Source organism: Mustela lutreola, chromosome 17, assembly GCF_030435805.1.
Source record: "Mustela lutreola isolate mMusLut2 chromosome 17, mMusLut2.pri, whole genome shotgun sequence".
NCBI lineage: Eukaryota > Metazoa > Chordata > Mammalia > Carnivora > Mustelidae > Mustela > Mustela lutreola.
The window spans coordinates 22,707,065-22,719,317 of record NC_081306.1 but is presented as its reverse complement, the minus strand read 5'-3'; the positions used below and the strand labels follow the sequence as shown (position 1 = coordinate 22,719,317).

General features: G+C 63.0%; 2 long non-coding RNA genes across 4 annotated transcripts; one reads left to right on the top strand and one right to left on the bottom strand.

Annotated features, from left to right (window-relative positions):
* Positions 1-1,957: 1,957 nt before the first annotated feature.
* Positions 1,958-6,669, bottom strand: LOC131819323 (uncharacterized). 3 transcript variants are annotated; one of them, XR_009349139.1, is made up of 4 exons: positions 6,216-6,669; positions 5,875-6,110; positions 3,763-4,958; positions 1,958-3,527 (listed from the first exon to the last, which is right to left on the bottom strand). It is a non-coding gene; the product is annotated as an uncharacterized LOC131819323 (long non-coding RNA). The 3 variants fall into 3 exon arrangements; XR_009349140.1 differs by having other exon boundaries at positions 1,958-4,958; positions 6,216-6,279; positions 6,396-6,669; XR_009349138.1 differs by having other exon boundaries at positions 1,958-4,958.
* On the top strand, positions 5,230-11,805 carry LOC131819322 (uncharacterized). The gene is made up of 7 exons (XR_009349137.1): positions 5,230-5,939; positions 7,011-7,196; positions 7,769-8,118; positions 9,138-9,316; positions 9,665-9,794; positions 11,027-11,135; positions 11,504-11,805. It is a non-coding gene; the product is annotated as an uncharacterized LOC131819322 (long non-coding RNA).
* Positions 11,806-12,253: the final 448 nt, after the last annotated feature.

Below are 12,253 nucleotides of genomic sequence, written 5' to 3'. Positions count from 1 at the left end.
GGAGGGGGAGAGCGGGAGGGAGGGACACCCTTACTGCACACGGTGGGGCCAAGCTTCCTTCCGCGTCAGCCCGTCACACTGACTCTGGGTGGTGGTGTCTGCACTGGGCCGAGCCTCACGGGGATCACCTGCTGGGTTCAAAGTTGGCATCACCACTGTGAAGCCGAGCACATCGTTGTATCCCTCTGAGTGCCAGTTTCCCCACTGGAGACCTGGCAGATCTCCTGGGCTGCAGCTGGTGGACGCTGCTGAGTTTCTCTCCCTCTCCTGGGACCAGGGCTGATTACTGGTCCGTCAGTCAATCAACAAACATTCCCTGAGCCCGGCCCTGTGCCTGGCACAGGGCCGTGAGAACACCATGAACAAAAGGGACAGTGGGTCTGCCCCAGTCTGGGTTGGAGGATGTGATCATTTGAGACAATGCAGGAACTGAGCGGGGATGAATGGGGCAGGGGTGACTTAGGCTCCATCACAGGGAAGGTGTCTGGGAAGGGTGGGCGTCGGGCAGGTCTCTGGAGGGTTGTGGTAAAGAACCCCAAGCTTGGGGTGCCTGGGGGGTCCATCGGTTGAGCATCTGCCTTCGGCTCTGGTCATGATCCCAGGGTCCTGGGATCGAGCCCCACATTGGGCTCTGCTCATCCGAGAGCCTGCTTCTCCCTCTGCAGGTGGCTCCCCCTGCTTGCGCTCTCTCTCTCTCTCTCTCACTGACAAACAAAATCTTTAAAAACAAAAGAACCCCATTCTTGACTCCCAGAGCGGGGAGCTCCGGCACCCCCATCTCCCTCCTCTCCTATTTGCGGTCACCGGTTCTCCTCAGGACAAAGGGACATCCTTGGGGACAGGAGGCTTGCACCTGGAGGTGAGGACATGGGTGTTCCTTCCCTCCAAAGACCGGAGGCAGCCTGCTGTGCCTGTCGGAAGGCGGAGGGAAGCTGGCCTCGGGGAGTCTCACGCCCACAGGCCGGGGAGAATTGCCCCAGTGGCGGCTTCGGAAGTGGGCGGGTTGGAGTATCTGGCGGGGATGGCGATCTCGGCGGACGTTCTAGAAGGCTTTACCCTGCCTAGGATGCGTTCGAAGTGCCCCAGCTAGACATGAGAGCCCCCGAAAATGCTGAGCGTGGGTTTTCCACCAACAGGTTTACATGACGTGTGGAACAGTCCCCAGGTTTGTGGTCCTCCGGCGGCCCCCACCCAACACTCCGCCCAGCTCACCCCCACGGGCCAGCAGGACCCCAGGCGGCGCTGGGGTGAAGAGCGCCCCCGCACCAGCTGCCCCTGAGCCCTGCCTCAGAGTCTGAAGTCACCCCAGCTGCCCACCCAGCGCATCTTCCTCCAGAGAACCCTCAGGGAGGCCGCCGGAGGGACACCAGGTTGACAACCTCAGAGAGAGCCGGGGGGGCCTCCAGTCTCAGCAGGGTGATGTCCACGCCCCCCGCGGTCGGCCTGAGGCCCTACAGCACGTCCGCAAGCCCCGGGGCTTCCTGTGCATGTGTTGGTTTTTGGGAGTTTGGCGGTTCAAATCAGTTTCTCATTTAAAACATGAGGGGCGCTTGGCAGACTCCACCGGTGGATCATGGGACTCTTGACGTCAGGGTCCTGAGGCCCCTGAGTCTGAGGTGGTCCCATAAGTGACCAGTCCTGCAGCCCACTCGCTAGCACTAGGCCGATGGGCCACTAAGGGCCAGGCTGACCCTGTGTCCACCAGCTGGGGTGACACCGCGGACAGGTGCGGGTGTTAGGGAGATGAGGTGGGGAAGGACGAGGGGCTGAGGGCTGGGCCTTCATGGTACGTGGCTCCCTGCAGCCCCTTCTGGGATCCCCGGGGTGGGTGGGCTGTGATGCCAGGGTTTTGGACAGGGCGTTTCTGGAACAGACCTCAGGAACCAGGAACTTGCTCTGGGCCGGCAAGTCCCCCCGCCGCATCCCACCTGGACTCTGGCCACCACAGTCGGAGGTGAAAACAGCCCAGCGCCAGGGGGACAGAGGGGCCCCGGTGTGCGGACCGGCTGCCAACGCTGGCTCTGAAGGTGGACCGAGGTACCCTACGCCAGGGAGTACCGGTGGCTCGAGAAGCTGGGGACCACCAGGAACAAGGTCTGCTCTAGAACCTTCCACACCTCTCTCGAGCTGGTGAGAGCCTAGGGCTCCCCGGTGAGAACCGGGAGGTGGACAGGGTGCCCCGTGATGGGGGCCTGTGTGGGCGGCCTCAGTGGGTGTGCTGGCTTGCGTGCGGGGTGGGCCGCCATACGGGACCGGGGCAGCTGTCCCTCAGAAACCGAGGGAGAAGGTTGGCCAGCAGGCAGAAGGGAGGCAGGAGGGTCGCCTGCCCTCTCTCCAGAAGTCTCGGCTGACATGCATCCTGTGGCCGAGGGAGGGTGAGTCAGAGCCAGCTCCAAAATCTCCCACTCTCAAGCGACAGGCCTTGCTTCGGTTCCCCCCGGGGTGCAGACAAGCCATGGGGCCAAACCTGGTTTCCACGGGGCAGGGATGCAGAACTCATTCTAGGGGGACGCTGCAGCTGCAGCACATCTCCCCACCCACAAGCCAAGAAAAGAACTGCATCGTGGGAGTGAGGGAAGGCGGCCCAGGATGGAGAAGGCCCTTCCCTGTGCTCCTGGGCCCACAGTGGCCTCCAGGATGGGGGTACGCGGCGGTCACTGCGGGAGACCTGGCCCCAAGGCCCACAGCCAGGCTGGGCACAAGGCCGGCCGCCTAAGGTCACTACACTCCCCAGTTGCCCCTAACTGTCCTACTGGTGGTCGCTGTCTCCTCCCCCGGGTCCCTGGAGTGGGGAGAGAGAGAAAGGAAGGGAAAACAGGAGGTGGCCCACCTCTGTGGCCTTCCTCCCACTGGGGCAGCCTCTGGAAGCCCCAGAGAGGAAGGGGGCAAGGGTGGATCCCCCAGTCTCGAGGCCTGTCAGCATCTCCAGTCCCTGTCACTGTCCAGGTGTCACTGTTGAAATCTGTCTCCATGTCCCCACACACCACAGCCCACCCGCAGACGCTGCTCTGGGCTCAGGCCCCACTGCCCTGGGAGGGTCCCCACTGGCTCCCCGCTCTGCCCAGCCTGGAGACAGCTGCACGACCGTCCCCCAAAGCACCAGGCTTCCCAGGGGCGCTTGGAGGGCAGTGTGTGTGTTGGTCTGACCGGGCACTAGGCAGGGAGGGCGCCGGTGCAGAGTGGGCACTCCGTTTGGGCCCCCCAGCCCCCCAAAACAAGACGGCCCGCTGGTGAGGGCACGCGGCTGCAGGACGGTGTGGAGAACACTGCTCCTGGAGGGTGCTGACCCCGAGCGCCCCAGACCCTGAGCCCGCTTCCCGGCTTCGCCTTTCCTCTGCAGATGGGCTCCGATGCCAGGTGAAGGCCTGGGATTTGGAAGCGCCTGGTGCCTCAGTCGTTACGCCTCTGCCTTCAGTTCAGGTCGTGATCGCAGGGTCGTGGAATCGAGTCCTGCGTCGGGCTCCCTGTTCCGCATGGAGTCTGTCTCTCCCTCTGTCCCTCCCCGAGTTTGTGCGTTCTCTCTTTATCTTAAATAAGGAAATGATATCTTTAACTAAAAGTCCTACACTTAACACCCGGCACAAGCAGCAGGGGCCTTTGGCCTGTTCCTCTGCATCTTGGTTCCTGCCCCTCCTGCAGTGGAGGAGGACGGGAACACCAGAGCCACGCGGACAAGACCGCAGCACAGCTCGGACCAGCGGCGCTGTGAGAACCGTGGGGCGAAGGTGCACCTGGGCCCCCTTCAGCCCACTCCCTACGGACCTTCCAGCAAGGGTTTCGCGGGTTCATTCCTCCTTCAAACACTCCCCACGGAGCCAGCCTCTGTCAGGTCCTAGGCACCGTGACAGAGAGACGAACGTCCCTGGGCTCCCAAGCTGTGGCAAGGCTAGTGCGGAAACGGACCCTGAGCGAGATCGACAGGAGTGTGCAGCGGGGCCAGCACGCTGGACGCACCTGCACGCACCGCTTGCACCCTCACACACGCACCCGCACACACCTGCTAGCACGTGCACACACGTGCATGCACCCGCTTGCACCACTCACACACACCCGCGCACACCCTCACGCACCTGCTCACACCTGCGCACACCCGCTCACAAACGGAAGAGGCTTGTGGAGCCCCTCGAGGCCGTCGGAGAAGCTCGAGTCCGCGGTGGATGGAGCTTGCAGCGCCCGCCGATCGCCACCCTGGAAGTCCCAGGAGCCCAGCCGCCGGCGCACCACAGCCAGGTGTTAGGGTACCTGGTCCCACCTGCCGCGCCCCTGGGCCACGCCCCTCCTGCCCCGACGCTCGGGTCCGCCCGCCCCCGTGTGGCCACGAGGAGGTACTGCAAGCCCGTTGTTTCAGGCGGAACAGGTCAGGGTGCACGCAGTCATGGAGCAGAGGTCAGTACGTGCAGGTCAGGGGGCACAGGTCAGGGCGCCGACGTCAGTCCGAGCAGGTCAGGGCGCAGGTCATGACGACGACGTCAGTACGTGCAGGTCAAGGGGCGTAGGTCATGACGCCAACATCAGTACGTGCAGGTCAAGGCGTATGTCACGTGCAGGTCAGGGCGTACGTCATGAGGACGACGTCAGTACAGGCAGGTGACGGAGCAGGTCATGACGACGACGTCAGTACATGCAGGTCAGGGGGCGTAGGTCATGACGCCAACACAGTACGTGCAGATCGGGGCGTACGTCAGGAGGATGACGTCAGGACAAGCAGGTTAGGAGGCATAAATCATGATGACAACGTCAGTGCGCGCAGGTCAGGGGCGCGGGTCATGACGCCGACGTCAGTACGTGCAGATCAGGGCGTACGTCATGAGGACGACGTCAGTCCTGACGTCTGGGGGCTTAGGTCATGCAGCCGACGGCAGCACGGGCCGGTCAGGGGACGCAGGTCAGGGTGGCGACGGCAGTACGCGCAGGTCAAGGGCACAGGTGGGGCGCGGAGGCCAGGGCGCTCCGGTGTCCTGTCGCAGAGCACAGGAGAGCAGGTTAGGGCGCTCAGAGAGCTGAGGTCAGCGCCCCGCGTCCAAGCCTGTCCCATATCCCCACCCGCCACACCCCACCCGCAGACGCGTCTCTGGGCTCAGGTCCCGCTGCCCTGGGAGGGTCCCCACTGGCTCCCCGCTCTGCTCAGCCTGGAGGCAGCTGCACGGCCGTCCCCCAAAGCACCAGGTTTCCCACGGTGCCTGGAGGGCAGGGTGTGTGTTGGTCTGACCAGGCGCCTGGGCGCCGCCCCCAACACAAGACGGCCCGCTGGTGAGGGCGCGCGGCTGCAGGACGGGGCGGAGAGCACTGCTCCTGGAGGGTCCCGACCCCGAGCGCCCCAGACCCCGCGCCCGCTTCCCGGCTCCGCGTCTCCTCCGCAGACGAGCTCCGATGCGCGGTGAAGGCCCGGGCTGAACCCGACGTCCGTGCGGCGCCAGCCGGAGTGCACGACGGGTCAGCCACAGAGACCGCACCCCGGAGTCAGTGCGGGAAAGCCAGGCTCGCTCCTGGACTGAGCCCCGCTGCTCTCCGTCTGGGGCAGCCGGGGCCTTGCCCGCGCTGGGGGAGGGGCAGCGGGAGCCTCGGGTTTCCCACCGGGAGCTCCCCGCCCTCCTGAGCCCTCTGGCTGCCCGAGGCGAAGCACACGCCCTTGGGAAATCCTCTCCCCGGCTCTGGCCGAGTCCTTAAATCAGGGGCAGGGGGCCATCCCAGGAAGGGCTGGACAGGGTCAGGCTGCAGACTTCACCGGGCTAGTCCCTACACGGACCCGCGGATGCCTGGATGCTGGGGTCCGTGCTAGGTCAGCTCAGCAGCCCCGGCTGTGGAATGTGCTGGTGACACTAGTCAGAAAGGAGAGGGACGGTGGGAAGGGTGGGGGGGGCACCCACAGCTGACCTGCGGAGCGCTTCACGGGTCCTCTACGCTGGCGGCGCCGTGGCTGTGGGACGGAGGCACATCTGGTAAGACAGGCCTGGGGGGTGTGATTCACCAGGGAAGCTCTTAGGATGCGAGGCTGCGAGGCGTGTGGCGACGTCCCTTCCAGGCTGAAGGACGACTCGAACGGTGTCTCTCCTGCCTTTCCTGCCACACTTGATAGCCCAGTTATCGAGCGACAACGCCTTCGTCACCTGCTGGTTTGGAGGAGCCCAGAGCACGAATCTGTTGCAGGTCCAGGCCAGCACCCGTGACCCGATGCCCAGGCTCGACGACTTGGCCCCGTGAAGGCCGTGACTTACCAGGGTCTCACAGCCAGTCAGGGTAGACTTGGCCCTAGACCTCTGTCTCTGCAGCTTGTGGCCCCTGCAGACTCCCGAGCAGTCAGCACTTAGGGTCTCCAGGGCTGGGGCCCGGGCTTGGCTTTCTCACCCCTTTCCCCCCCTTTCCCCCATGCCACACCCCTACTCCAGCCAGCAGACCTGTCCCAAGCCACGCAGGGGCCCTGCCGCAGCCTGGCGCCCAGCCTTGGGCATCTGGCAGTGGTAGGACGTTCCTGCTTCCTGCTGTGGTTCCGTCCTGCCTGGCTCCAGGAGCTCCTTCCTTCCTGGAGGACGGGGCAGTCCATCCGCGGGGCTCTCCCAGTCCGAGCCCTCTCAGAGCCCCCCCTCTCAGAACCCCACACCCTGTGCCTGCTCTTGCCATGGCCCTGCCCAGGGGGCCGCTCCGCCACCTGCCAGCACTGCTCCCAGGAGCCACCCCGCCCCCACCCCTTCGCGCTCCCACTGTAGGCCACCAGAGGGCACCGTCTAGACGGCAGCCCCAGGCTAGGTGCCGCTGGCCAGACGCAGGCACGCAGTGACCATCGGGCATGCGAGCACCTTTCCAGGCCTGGGAGCCGCGGGGAGGGTGTCTCAGTCTGCCCCGACAGCCATCACAACAGAGGCCACAGCCTGCGGCTTAAGCAACAGACACTCCTCGGAGTCCTGGGGCGAGAAGTCCGAGATCGGGGCCCTGGGGGGGTTGGGCCTTTCCTGGCCTGCAGACACCATGCACACAAAGAGAGATGCTGATGTCCCTCTTCCTCTTCTCACTAGGGTCGGGGGCTCTCCCTGTGCACGCACTTAACCCTGATGACCTGCGGAATGCCCTGCCTCCAAACACAGTGGCACGGGAGGTCGGGACCTGAACACATGGATTTGGGGGACACAGCTGAGTCCCAAGCAGAAGCTATGAGAACTCAGCAGGGTCACACGCCCTGACTGATGAGGGAACCTGGACCAGTGAGTGCCTCAAGGGCAGCGGGGTTAGCATCGGCTCCCCAGATTCTCCTGTCATAGGCCCTGCCCTGGGGAGACCCCACCCCGTGCCCCCTGGGCCCTGCCCTGCCTCCCCACCCCCAGTCTCCAACTCACCCTGGGTGGGCCTCAGTTTCCCCCTGTTTATCTCGGTTCCTCTTCTGTGAGGCACTGGCCTCTGGTCTTCCTCCGCCAGCCAGTTCTCCAGGCTTCACTGTTTCCGTGACAGGCGTCGGTGAGCAGCTCATTATTTAGGTTACTTAGTAGCTGTGCCTTTTTTCTTTAAGGTTTTATTTTTAAGTAATCTCCACACCCAACGTGGGGCTCAAACTCGACCTCAAGATCGAGTCACATGCTCTACCGACTGAGCCATCCTGGGGCTCCAGAAATGTGGGGTCTTTTTAGTGCGTTGCATTGAGTGGCCGGGTCATCAGCTGCTAAACACACCTCTAGCTGCTCCCGTCCAGAACCCGACAGAACTCCCTCCCCGACCCTGTTCCCCCACTCTCCAGCTGGTGGCTCTGGGCTCCAGGACCGGTTTCTTGTCCCCCCACCAGCCGGCACCCCGCAGCCCTGCGCTGGCGTCCTCAAGTCACCAGCAACCCCACTGGGTGGTCCTGACAAGACGTGAGTGGCTTTTGTGTCGTCATCATCGGCGCAGTAAGAGATAACATGATCATTGGCCCCGTGACCAGTTCTCAAGCACACGGGTCAGCGGCCTTGCGTGCGTGAACAGCGACGGGAGGTTCCAGGACCCAGGCTTCCCGCAGAAGCTGCTCCTGCCAAGCCTGAGGACCCCACCGCCAGCCGCCCAGAACCGCCAGCCTGGGCCTGTCTCTAGACATTCCGCACGCCTGGAATCCTACCCCGCGTGGCCTCCTGGCTTCTGTCCCTCCCTGCGCTGCAGGTTGGTCCTGGTGGCGATGGGCGTCAGCACTTCCCGCCTCGTGTGGCCTCACGGTTGTCCCCTGTCCGGCGGCCGGGCTGCAGACCCGCATCTGCGCCCATGAAGGGGGTGTGGCTCCCGAGCTCTGCCTGGAGAATCGCGCGAGCACATGCGGACCTGCTCCCCTGGCCGTGCCCGGGTTCAGTTCTCTTGCACGGATACATTAGGGTGGAACGTCTGCGTCTTACAGGAAGGGGTTCTCAAGGCTAAACCCCAATGGGGCCATTCCAGTATCACCCAGCCTCCCCCAGCCTTCACCCCACTGTTCCGCTTGGCTGTCCTCCACGATGCCCCCCTGTGCCCGTGGCTCCATTGGTCCCTCCAGTCTCAGCCACAAGCCCTATGTGCTGGTGACCACGGCTGGCCAACGCAGACCTTGCCTCCCAACACCGTGCACCCTCCCCTGGGGGGCCCACCTCCTTGTACATGAGGAGGCCCAGGTCTGCACCTCTGGGGGTGTCTTGTGGTACCCAGAACCCAAAGGGCCCCAAATAGGGCCCCTGCCCACCTGTGATCCCACAAACCTGCAGACTCCAGCATCTCCAGGGTCTTGCCGTGGCCAGCTGCACAGCCTCAAGGCTGGAGGGGGTGGTCACCCTTGACTTATTCTCTTCTTCCTGTTCTCAAGCACGAGTCCTAGGTCTTCCTCCACCGGCCAGACACTCTCCTCTTCTGAGATCAGGCCGTCAAATTCCTCCCCCCAGATTCTGCCAGGAGCCAGGGAGTCAGTCTCCCTGTTGGTCCTGCTCTCTCCAAACTGTTGTGCACACTCTGCGCCCTACCAGTAGGTGGGGCTCCAGGTCCACCCCGTTCCTAGAATGCTTCCCATCTCCCCTGACCCAGCCACATTACAGGACCCCCTTCCAGATTCTCCTACCCTGGCCCTTCCGAATCATTTGGCACCCCCTCCCTGACTGTGTCCCTTGCCATCATTCTCCAGACCCTCTCAACAACACCCACCAAGATGTTGTCTCCTCCAGGAAGGCTGCCCTGACCAGTGAGAAAGCACCAGGGCCTCTCCTTTCCCGCCCAGCTGTGAGAATCTCATGGTGTCGCAGGCCTCCTTTGCGGAGCCATCCCGTCTCCTCTCTGGCCTGTCAGTCCTGGAGGCACGTCAGGGCGTTGGGCTGAGTCGATCCCCGGAGAAGGCACACCTATGGTGAGTAAGCCTCCCGCCTGCCAGGTGGGAGCCGGTGGGCAGGCAGGGGAGGGGGCAGACATGGCTGTCGGGCCCTGGGAAAGCCCTGGTGGACAGGGCCCCCGGGAACGGGGAGCACAGGGATGGTGGCACTCAGGCTGAGCCGCCCTCCCTGCGTCAGTTCTGGGCAGCGTGACTGCCCCTGAGGCTGTGCCCCTGCTCAGGGAGAGGCCGCCAGAGACTGAGAACCCGGCTAGGCTGCAGGGATGCATGTCCTTGGTCCTGAGCTTCACCAGGGCCTGGCGCCCAGAACGTGGAGACGGGGCACCCAGAACGGGGTGTGGGCGTGTGACAATGGTGTCCTCACAGGATGCCCACGTGGGGCACAGAGAACGTGTGTCCACAGACTGCTCTCAGGGTCCCAGGAGCTCGCTTTGAATACCGCGGAACCGTGGCGTGAAGGAGGCCCCTGGCTCCCAGTAAAACCTTCCTGACTCAGGTGAAGAGAAGGGCCCCCTTTGGGCCTCTGTGGTTACTGTCCTCTCTCTCTGAGCCTTGCCCCACCACGTCCACCCCCAACAAGAAAGGGCCTGTGTGTGCACACGGGGTATTGGCAGGTAACTGTATCCGGCCGCAAGCGAGGAGTCTGGCCAGCCTGCACTCCATGTGCGGGGCCGCACGGCACAGGGGGTATTGTCCCTAGCTGGGGTGGGAAGTCCCCTCTTCACACGTGCTAGTTACCTGGATAGCTGAGCTAAGACAGGAGCAGCCGGGTCTGAGGGTGCCCATGGCTCAGTGTGGGCCAGGGTCAGACCTGCCTTGCTTGCCACTGCCATGGGGGCACCTGGGCCACAGGACATGGAACCGCATCAGAGCACCCCCAGCCCGGTGGGTGTGCTGTTCCTGCCTTCGTCCCTCCGCATATCATGAATTCCTGTCCTACCTGGGTGCAGGTTGGGAGGCAGCCAGATGGTTGTAACATGATGGGGAGGGCCATCCAGGTGCAGAGGGAGGCAGCCAAGGGGCTGTGTTTAGAGCAGGGAGGAGGGGAGGTGGGGGGGTTCACCTGGCTGTGGTGTGGGGGTCTGGAGGCAGGAAGTGCTGCAGGTGCCTGGAGGCAGTGGGCTAGGGGTCTCCGTCTCCTGGTTTGGGGCAGTAGAAGACAGCCCTGGTCAGGCCTGAGCTGCCCAGGGGCAAGGACCCACACTGGTGGTGGCTCTGGGGTCCTTAGAACCCTTCCCTCATTTTGATGTGGGGGCTCAGGCTGAGCGAGGGCTCCAGACATGGCGCCACGGGCGTTTGCACCTGCAGGCACGCGGAGCCAGCACCCTCCACAGAGCAACCCACCGAGGGACAGCCATTGGTCTCCCACGATAGCAAATGTGTCTCATCTGAGAATGAGACAGCAACGGCCAACCTCCCCTTGACCTCTGCTCGAAACACTGGGAAGGGATGAATGCCCATGTGACCCCATGCACCTGCCTCATGGCCTTTTCCATGGGTTTCAGGGAGCCAGGTTCCTTCCACGCAGTAGTGGGGGACACCTAGCCCCACCAACCAAGCCCTTTATCCTCCGCTCCTCAAGGCTCTTGCAACAATCGGGTATTTTCCACACTGGTCCCTCCGCTCTTCCTGGGCCGGGTCAGAGCAGAAGCAGAGACCCAGCCGCCAGGAGGCACATGCAACAGGGGGTTTGCCTGCCGCCCAGCCTGTTCTTGGCGTCTCTTGCAGGGGACAGTGGCGACTTGGTGGTTCACAGTAACGGGCATCTGATGACCATCTTCCTTTCTCTTTGGGAGCAGGAAGACACCATCAAACCCACAGGTCACAGCACAGGCAGGTAAAGTCCTAAGACTTTGCTCTTTCTTTGTTCTAATGTACAAAACCACCCAGTGGGCAGGGATAAGCAAACTTGGGGACCACAGACCAGATGTGGAAGGACAGGACACCTTCATGTGGCCCAGGACCTAGCTTGGAACCACTAGAAGGTGCCTCTGTAGTCAGGCCAGGGGCCAAGGAGCCTGGAGCAGGCCGGGGGGTGGGGGCAGGGTCCAAGGGATGCCCCATTCCTTTGAGAAGCTTGCAAAGGCAGCCCCCTTGAAGGGGGGTAGTAGGACCAGTGTCCCAGCTAGGTCACTACTACTTAGAACATCCCGGGAAAGTCTCAGCCTGACAAAGAGACCCCCCCCCTCCTCCCCCACCCCGTAGAGACACTGGGTATGTCCTAGATGGAACTGGGAGGCCAAGGGACAGCAGTACAGCAGAGCCTGGAGGAGGAAGTGGAGGACACCAGCCTGGGGTGGAGGAGAGGGGGCTGCAGGGTCTCCCTGGCAATCTGCATGCGTTCCCCAGAGCTGGAAGACAAGGCTGCCATCCTCCTACAATGGGTCCTGAGGTCAGAAAGGCATGTCCGGCCCCGCAGACCCAGCCCTGCCCTCTTGCAGGGAATCTTTTCTTCCTCAGTTTGCTTTGATGTGCAAAAGTTCTTAACATGGATGAAGTCCAATTTATCTGGTTTTTTTCTTGACTTGCTGGTGGTTTTGGTGTCCCATCCGAGAAACGATTGTCAAATCAGTTTTGTGAGGATTTCCCCCTGCGTGTTCTTCTACGTATTTCACAGTTTTAGCTCCTACATTTGGTCAGGTCTCTGACATGGTTATGTACGTGGTGTGAGGTAAGGGAGGTGAGGGGCAGCTCTGCGCGCAGACCTCCTCCAGGCTGCAGCTGGCCTCCAGTGGGCACCCAGGGGAGCAGAGGGTCCTGCCCCTTCTCCAGGCAGCTCCCAGGGACACCACCCCTCCTTGTGGGGTGGGTGTCAGACCTGCCGCGGCAGGCTGGCTTCCTCCCTCGTCTGGGTCTTACCCTCACTGACTCTGGACAAAGCCTTCACTCTGTCCAAGCCTTAGTTTCTCCTTTGTATCCAGGGAACTGGGCCCAGGCCAGTCGCATCTCTCCCAC